The following is a 10,021-nucleotide window of genomic DNA, read 5'->3' on the forward strand; positions in this document are numbered from 1 at the left end:
TAGTGTATAAGAATGCAACTGATTTCTGTACATTGATTTTGTATCCTGCAACTTTGCTGAATTCCTGTATCAGTTCTAGCAGACTTTTGGTGGAGTCTATCGGATTTTCCATGTATAATATCATGTCATCTGCAAAAAGCGAAAGCTTGACTTCATCTTTGCCAATTTTGATGCCTTTGATTTCCTTTTGTTGTCTGATTGCTGATGCTAGAACTTCCAGCACTATGTTAAACAGCAGCGGTGAGAGTGGGCATCCTTGTCGTGTTCCTGATCTCAGGGAAAAAGCTCTCAGTTTTTCCCCGTTGAGGATGATGTTAGCTGTGGGCTTTTCATAAATGGCTTTTATGATCTTTAAGTATGTTCCTTCTATCCCGACTTTCTCAAGGGTTTTTATTAAGAAAGGGTGCTGGATTTTGTCGAAGGCCTTTTCTGCATCGATTGACAGGATCATATGGTTCTTCTCTCTTTTTTTGTTAATGTGATGTATCACGTTGATTGATTTGCGAATGTTGAACCAGCCCTGCATCCCAGGAATGAATCCCACTTGATCATGGTGAATAATTCTTTTTATATGCCATTGAATTCGATTTGCTAGTATCTTATTGAGAATTTTTGCATCCATATTCATCAGGGATATTGGCCTGTGGTTCTCTTTTTTTACTGGGTCTCTGTCTGGTTTAGGAATCAAAGTAATACTGGCTTCATAGAATGAGTCTGGAAGTTTTCCTTCCCTTTCTATTTCTTGGAATAGCTTGAGCAGGATAGGTATTATCTCTGCTTAAACAGAGTCTGGTAGAACTCCCCTGGGAAGCCATCTGGTCCTGGACTCTTATTTGTTGGGAGATTTTTGATAACCGATTCAATTTCTTCGCTGGTTATGGGTCTGTTCAAGCTTTCTATTTCCTCCTGATTGAGTTTTGGAAGAGTGTGGGTGTTCAGGAATTTGTCCATTTCTTCCAGGTTGTCCAATTTGTTGGCATCAAAATTTAAAAATCTAACCCAAAGTATTTAACACATGAGAAATATCTTCATAGATATGTCATCTCTACTTTCAAATTCCCTACATTAATGATTATTGTGGAAAGTGTAACAATATTTATTTATTCACTTATTCATTAAATTTTTTAAATGTTTGTTTATTTTAAATTTTTTTTAACATTTATTTATTATTGAGAGACAGAGAGACACAGAGCATGAGCAGGGGAGGGGTAGAAAGAGGGAGGGGACACAGAATCCAAAGCAGGCTCCAGGCTCTGAGCTGTCAGCACAGAGCCTGACGCGGGGCCTGAACCCACAAACTGTGAGATCATGACCCGAGCTGAAGTCAGTTGCCCAACCAACTGAGCCACCCAGGAACCATGATGTTCATTTATTTTTGAGAGAGAGAGAGAGAGAGAGAGAGAGAGAGAGAGAGTCAAGAGACAGAGTGCGAACAGGGGAGGGACAGAGAGGGAGGGAGACACAGAATCCAAAGCAGTCTCCAGGCTCTGAGCTGTCACCACAGAGCCCGACATGGGGCTCGAACCCACAGACTGTGAGATCATGACCTGAGCCGAAGTTGGACACTTAACTGAATGAGCCATCCAGGCGCCTGGCAGCAATTTTTGAACCAACTAAACTTTTGCCTAAAGTAAGATTTTCAGCTTTTTCCTTAGGGTTTTGATGTATTACTAACACATTGTTTGTAATTGTGAGAATGTTTGCTCATGATCTTTCAAAATAAAAACAGGCTTGGAAAAGTTATGAATGAACAAACATTATATTGACTCCTGCATTATATTATACCATTCCCCTACTTAATCATAAATAAGCTAATTTTCATTAAATAAACACATATTGGAGCAGAATACATTGAAATAATAATAAATTTTAAGTAGAGGTTACAAAGGATATCAAGATATCACAGAGAAGGGATTGTTTATCCCTGGGAAGGGATCCTTAAACAAGTGACATCTTAACCGAATTTTGAGGAATAAACAAGTAACCGCTGACTGGGTAAAGATGCTGCATTCTCCCTGACGGAGAGAGAATGAAGCACAGCAAGAGTGTATACATTCCTTACTAGCAGAGCTAGTAAGTTATTGGAGCTAGTATTTGAACACAAGCAATATAGTTCCTAGTGTTCACTCTATGCCACTATGCATATTAGTTTTTCTTATGCCTACTATTTAGAATGCATTTCCATAGGTCAAGTGAGAAATGTTAAAGGCCCAAATAATATCACTGATGATAGTAATGGAGAAGACACTATGAACTGAAGAATCATTTAGTAACTTAGTTCACTGATTTGATGTAGGGGTGAAAAGAGAAAAACTTGTTTCTGGCAAGGGCAACTGACTATTGCAATGATAGTATCAGTAACTGAATTTTGGAATGAAAGAGGAGGAACAGGCCTTGAGAAAAGATGCTAAGTTCTCTTTTGAGTATGTTGAAGTTGATGTGCCTATGGAAGAGTCAAATAAAGAGGTACAGCTGAGTAATTGAGTCAAGAATTGTATGTGTAGGGCTGGAGCTCAGAGAGTAGCTCAAGACTGAAAACATAAATCTGTAATTGGTAGTTGTTTGCATACAAGTGATTGTTCAAAGTACAAACACACATGAGATTTCACTCCACAGTAGCTTAGGTCAACACCTAAGCACCAAGCAGAGGAGACTGAGTTCACATGAAAGACTATGAAGTGGGGTACGTGGGTAGCTCAGTTGGTTATGCATCCGACTCTTGATTTCAGCTCAGGGCATGGTCTCACCCTTGGTGAGAATGAGCCCTGTGTTGGGCTCTGTGATGGGTGTGAAGCATGCTTAAGATTCTTTCTTTCTTTCTTCCTCTGCCCTTTCCCTACAAATGCTCTAGAAAAGAAGGAAGGAAGGAAGGAAGGAAGGAAGGAAGGAAGGAAGGAAGGAAGGAAGGAAGGAAAAGAAAGAAAGAAAGAAAGAAAGAAAGAAAGAAAGAAAGAAAGAAAGAAGAAATCCTATAAAGAGACAGTTCTAGAAGTAGGAGAGAGTCATGGAAGCGAAAAGAAGAGAGAATTCAAGAAGGGATGACTGGCAAATGTAAATTCAGTAGAGGGGTCTATTTTAAAACAGGCAGGTAATTGAACACCTAAATTTAAGTTAAAGGATGGGTAGAGAAGCAAGTCTGATTCCATTAAGCTAAGAAATACAGAATTGAATAAGTATATAGAGTGAAGAAAGAATCTCCTTCAAAAACATTTTTCTTGGAATAGCAAAAGAGGATCAGGATGGTGACTCAAGATTAGATCTTAAGGATCAGAGAGGGACATTTAAGGATGAGAAGATTCAAATGTGTTTAATGATTAAGGAAAAGAGTAAGTAGATATGGATATTTAGGATATAGCAGAGAAGGGGTATTATTAATAGAACAAATTCCTGAATTTGATAGTATGGGAAGTGATCAAAAGAGGGAAGGGCTGACATTGAACAAAGGGAGGGAAAACTCTTGTTTCTAAAACTGGAAGCAAGGGAATAAGAAAGGGGCATAGTTAGCTAAAGTTACTGGTGTGAAAGCAGGGAGATGAGATACCTGGCAGCCTCACTTGTGTATGAAAGGTTGAAGGCAAAAGTCATGTTTGAGATTAAATGGAACAAAAACAGGTACTATGGCTGATGGAGAATGGTGAAGGTTCAGAATTGCTCTGAAAGTAAAAGGGCAAGAAGCTGGTTAAAAAAAATAATGAATTATTATTGGGAATCTAGCCACCCCTTGCGGCTCCAAATTTACAGAACTGAATGATTTTCTTTAGTAACTCTCAACATTGAGATGATAGATTTTCCTCAGTGGGTACAGTAGGCCTATGCTAAGTCTTCAGATAAATGATTTCAGGTTATCCTCACATCAAACTTGTAAGGCAGCTATTTTTAATCTCCATTTTACAGATGATATGACTAAGTTTTGAGTAATTTGTTTAAAATTTGACAAGGTTGTCCAACCCAGGTTCATATCAACACCAAAATCTATGTTCTTTGTACCACAGCCAGGTAGGGAAATGGGAACAAATAAATGGAGGAACCGGAGGCTTACGTGTACTGGAGAAATGACAGTGGGAATGGAGTGAAGAGACTTGTACATAAAGCCAAAACACAAGAAAGTCTTTGACTTGTTTTACGTGGTAGGTGAGAGAGAAAAACAGACAATGCTTCTATTTTTTTCAGGAGCTTGAAGCAATGGTAGTAACTTGATAGCAGTCAGAGGCATGGCAATGGAATTTGGCTTTAGGGAAAATGGATAATTTGATTCAGGATGTTGTGTTTGAGGCTATAAATGGGACATGTGGCTAGAAATATCCGGGTAGCAATTTAGAGTTTGGAACAGGAGTTTGAAAGAGATAGGGTTGGAAATAAGGATTTGTATCTCATTTTTCCTGAGAGAATGAATGCAAAGGAGAAGGAGAAAGGCTTGAATAAAGTATACATTTAAAGTTGAATGGCATACACACAAATTTATGACATACAGGAAAGGGACAGCCAGACTGGTAGGAGGAGAATTATGAGAAGGCTGTGCCATATGAACCAAAAGAAGTCTGGTGTTCATGAATTGCTCCTCAGAACCTAAGAACAGAAAATGGAAATGGTAATTTAGGTATCTCCATATTACACTATATATATGTTTTCAAATTTTTTAACATTTATTCACTCTTGAGAGACAGAGAGAGACAGAGTGTGAGCAGGGGAGGGGCAGAGAGAGAGGGAGACACAGAATCTGAAGCAGTCTCCAGGCTCTGAGCTGTCAGCACAGAGTCCAACACAGGGCTCAAACCCACGAACTGTGAGGTCATGATCTGAGCCAAAGTCAGACGCTTAACTGGCTGAGCCACCAAGGCGCCCCCATACTACACTGTATGATTATTGATGTCAGAAAGAACAACTTCTAAAAAAAGAGGTAGAAGAGAATCTACTTTAGAATTATATGTGCATTCAAATATGAATGGCACTTATTTACTTAACAGACACATATTCTGATCACAAATTGAAAAATGTAACTTCCAAGTATCACCCTTTATAATTTCCTTTATAATTTCTGTACCAACCAGCCTGATGGCAAATTCACCTAGGTTCTGGATGGGTTTCCTTCATCAGCACAAGTATTTGTCATTCATTTTCTGTTTAACCCAGTCTCATTTTCATTCCCTTTTCTTGGGGCTCTCTTGATGTTTCTCATCCTTCTTCCATTTCTAAACTCCAAGGGACCTACCTGCCACCAGCAAAGTAGCTCGAAAGGAGTGATCCTGCCTCATTGTCTCCCAAAGTCCACACTAGTCTTTTTCTCACCATGTAGACTGCCCTGGGATATAGTTCTCAGTGTTGGCACCTCTGTGGCCTTTGTTCTGCTAACTCTCTTGCACTAACCCCACCAATACCATTGTCCTTTGATGTCCAGCCTCTAAAGCTCTAAGAATATTTTTCTGGGCCTGGCTGCCAAAGAATGGTCTGTTCCCCTATGCCTTTCTGAGGACTGCAAGTATCAGGTGTTAATGGTTACTCTTACTGCTCTATAAGGTCCTCTTGATCACTTCTGTGGGGCTGCTGACGGCCAGAGCAGGAAAGGTATTAGTCTCTGTGAGCTGAGGATGTGAGCAGAGATAAGCCTTGCATCTCACTCTATTTTTTCTTTCTTTTTTCCCACTCCTCTTAGCTCTGAGAATTCTTTATGTGGTCTTGCAACCAGAAGAAAAAAGACATAATCTCTATACTAATTTCATAGCCTCAATCTTTTTTTTTTTCCTTTACATTCACTGAATACTTTTACAATTAGAAGCTCAGGATAAGGGTGGGGGGTGTTTGTTTGTGTTTTGCTCCTGGGGTAAAATCTGGCTTCTTGCCTCTCAGTCATAAAGACTCAAATGGAAAAATGGAAAATACATGCTGCTTTTATCTCATGTCTTTAATCTTCCTTATTTATCACATCTTCTTCCAGAATAGAATTTAGACAGCTTTTATGTATTTAGATAAACTGAAATAAAAAACAATAGATAATGAGGGAGAAGAGAAAGAAGGAAAGTAGAAGAAGGAAACACGAGATGAATTTCAAGAGTGCCATGAAGGCTTCAAAATTTGCTTGAGGCAGGCCACATACTTGACTCTTCAGTTATGAAACAAAGAAAAGAGGGCAACATTGGGGGAAACAAGTTACCCAATGCCCGTAAAAAAGGAAACCCACCTGTTGCTTAGAAGAAGGCCAATTATTCCTGGCACAGAGTCCAGAGAAAAATTCCTCCTTTGAGTCCTCATAAAAAGGACACTGTGACATAGTGAACAGTGTCCTCAAGAAATTGTTGTAGAAACTACATGGAAGAGTTTAATGGGACTGTTTGTTACAGTCCTTCAGTGCAAGCACGGGGCACAATGCCAAGGCAAAAGCACAGCTTTCCAAAGGTGTTTCTGTGGGGAATAACATTTGGCCAACTAAGTGTGCATTTCTCTGTTCATCAGCCTTATCCATAGATTGGTTTTAATAGTTTCTCTAGGTGGATTGCATTGCATTTCAGGAAATCTTCCACAGATATTATTCTCTTAACTAAAGTTTTGATGGGTACTGAATGCCAATAATTTGTAGTTGGATTCCCTAACAAGTGATGGGGGCACAACTACTTTGTGTTATTGATGAAGAACAGAACCATACATTTTATTGTTATGTGGGCTGGGAGCAGATCAGCATTTCTAAGGCAGGAGGAGGAACCTTAGAAGGATCTGGGGGGGATAGCTATGCCATTTCTACTCAGAAATATCCACTGGGAAAAGTTGGTCCCAAATTTCCTCATCAGGCAGTTTGAAGTCTGCTTTAACTCAGAGATTAAAAAGGCCTCTTGATTCTGGCCACAGTAATTTCAGCCTGGAAAAAAAGAAAGTATATCGTGCATAATTTAAAAACTCAGAGCAATTACAAAACCCAGCATGGCCTCTATACACCATTTAACCTTGAGCATGGTAATTTCCAGGCATGGCCTGCAGGATAAATTGGTTGCAAATCATATATAGAAGTAAATAAATGAGTCAAAAATGTGTTTAAAATTAGGCTACAAGTCAAACAAGTGTTGCTTTGTATCTAACAAAAGCAATGAGGTTGTTTTTAGTGAAGTTGATTAGCACTTCTTTTTGGGCAGTGATTAAGTAGTACACCAACCTGGAATTTTAGAATTATAAAAGTGAAATGTATTTTTAACCAATACATTTTGTTTTGCTATTTTCAAAATATAATCATTAAAAAATGGAATTCAATATGCTAAGATATTTTTGTTTCTCTAGCACGGCAATAGAGTTAACATTGAAGACCAGCTGTGGTAAAGAAAGGTTTCCGTCCATCATTGTATATTTTTTTATTTTTTATGTTTCTTTCTTTCTTTCTTTCTTTCTTTCTTTCTTTCTTTCTTTTCCTTTCCTTTTCCTTTCTTTCTTTCTTTCTTTCTTTCTTTCTTTCTTTCTTTCTTTCTTTCTTTCTTGAGAGAGCATGAGCTGGGGAGAGGGGCAGAGGGAGAAAGAAAGAAAGAGAAAATCTTAATCAAGTTCCATGCTCAGAGCAGAGCTCAATGCGGGGTTCAATTCCACGACTCTGGGATCATGACCTGAGCTGAAATCAAGAGTTGGATGCTCAACTGACTGAGCCACTTAGTACCCCTACAGTTTTCTTAAACTAATGGTTAGACCTTAAACTTTGCCAAAGCAGAAAATACTTTGTTTTTGATTATTTTATCCCTGACCCTCAGCGCCATGCTTGGTACATAGTAGCTATTAATATCTGAAATAGCTGCTGTTATTACACTAAACATTGTTTTCTGGTATGACAAAAAAGGTAAAAATCTTTAAGAGATATTATAGTTTTTGTGTAAATGTTATACATTTAAAAATACAATATATATTTGTGTTAATATAGTATCTACTTTTAATGAGTAATACCTGATTCCTTCTTTAATTAAAAAAGAGGCTATCACATTTTAATCAATGGCCTATGATAGTAGGTAGAGGCATGATATTACCAACATGACATTTTTACAAGGCACATTTTCTTGATTTTTTCAAATGAGATATCTCTAACTATAAGGTATGAGCAAAATAAATAACCCAATTATGATATAACATAGAAACTAAAAAAAATACAGAAAAGTTTATTGCAATATATTTCAAAGCTTATTTAATATGATGAAACATAAGCAGCTCCCCAAATTTTGGGGACTGATGTTTCTACATTTGCAGGTCATTATGGTAATTAAAATGTAGTAAACGCCACTGTTTTCTCATGTTACCATGATGCTTTCGTAAAGCTGATTAAGTGCTGAGTATTAGACTAAATGTCTTAGCAGGCTTAAAAGACAAAATTAGAACTTGAATTTAAGTTTGAGTTAATCCACGTTGCTATTTGCTTAGGTTTTGATAATAGTCCACCTAAAATAGCATGACTAATGGAGATTTTTATCTCTGAATGATATTCCTGCCAGCACCAACTGTTGAATGTTAAATATGAGATTTGGCAGGTGCAGAGATTTTTAGTCACCTTCAAAAAGCAGTATGCAGACACCCAAGCCAAACAGCTTATACACGAACACAATCAACATCTAAACCATCTGCCAATAGAACAAACACGTCAGTCATCTTTCCATTTGATTGGCAGTATTCCTTGAAATGGATGCTTTTAAACATTATTTCTTATCCTAAAAACACACACGTGCACACACACAATTTCATTTACCTGGCAGTTAGGCGCTGGATTCTAGACAAAACTATGAGTATAAAAATGTCTTTATCTACTTCCCATTCCTCTTGTATTATGCTCACTTTGGCAGCACATATAGAAAAACTGGGATGCTACAGAGAAGATTAGCAATGCCCCTATGCAAGGATGACACCCATTGCTCTTGTATTACCTGCTCCTCCATTGCCACTTTAAACCCCACAAGCCCATCCTAGTACCCATTATTAACCTATTAACTCTTGCATGCTGCTGTAGCAGTGACCGGGACAAGTGAATTCTTGTACTGATTTATCTCCTGTTATCCAACTTATGCTTCTTAGGACTCTGCTTATAGGTGATGATATGTAGTCATTAAACCAGGTAAACAAATTCCTGATGGCTAACTACCCAGCAATGTAGAATTCCTAGTTTAGAAATTATTTGCCTTTAGAAAATATGACTTTTCCCTCTCTAAAGGTCTTTAGAGAGTAAGCATAATTTTTGTAAATGCTTGTTTCTCTTTAGTCTGCTTGGGAAATGTTTGGGAAATTATTAGCCTTGAAAATTACAGGTTTTAAGCCGCATCTCTTTGGCTAACCCCGTTTGGAAAACTACTGAAAAATAACTCTGCTATGATCTGGCATTGGTAGCAGGTGAGAGTCTCAGAGACTTAGCAGACTGAAATTTCAAGATCTAATTCCTCACTCAACAGACTGAAATTCTTATTCATTCAGTGAGATGCTAGACTGAATTTAACAATAGCAACAACAAAAAATCAGATGCTGGTCTGAATGTTTAAATTAGGGGCTACTTGAATCAGAGAAAAAACAAAATGGATGTTGACTTGTATCATTTTATATTTTATATTCCACTTTCATGTAAGCTGATACAATTTATTTCTACTTTTAAAAGGAGGGAAATCAGATATGCAGAGTTCTGTAATATTTATCCTGTCTTTCTTTCAGGATAGAGTATCCAATTATATCTTTTACATAATGCAAAATCTTCACCACCACAGAGAACACATTTTAAATTTATGGCTCAGAGGGATTTCAATCATCTTTGGCATTCAGCACTCAAGGCATTTCAGATATTTATTCAGAGCAGTATAACGGAAAGTACACAACAGATTGTAATTTAAATGCTGTACTTTTTGCAACATATATTTGCAGTAAAAGCTTGGAGAATATGTAAAAAATAAGAATGTATTATGAGCACTGCACATTTTGTCTACACACTTTCATATGGGAATTCTTGCATGCTTCTATTTAACAGACGTTTTCTCTGCACAGTTTTGTGCTAAGCGTGTAGAAGGACAAACATCTGATGTTCTGTTCATAT

The 10,021-nt window shown here is 37.6% G+C and overlaps 1 non-coding gene across 1 annotated transcript; it reads left to right on the forward strand.

Moving 5' to 3' along the window:
- Positions 1-8,776: 8,776 nt before the first annotated feature.
- Positions 8,777-8,881, forward strand: LOC122479255. The gene has a single exon (XR_006296312.1). It is a non-coding gene; the product is annotated as a U6 spliceosomal RNA (small nuclear RNA).
- The last annotated feature ends 1,140 nt before the right edge of the window (positions 8,882-10,021 follow it).

Source organism: Prionailurus bengalensis, chromosome B1 (assembly GCF_016509475.1).
Source record: "Prionailurus bengalensis isolate Pbe53 chromosome B1, Fcat_Pben_1.1_paternal_pri, whole genome shotgun sequence".
NCBI lineage: Eukaryota > Metazoa > Chordata > Mammalia > Carnivora > Felidae > Prionailurus > Prionailurus bengalensis.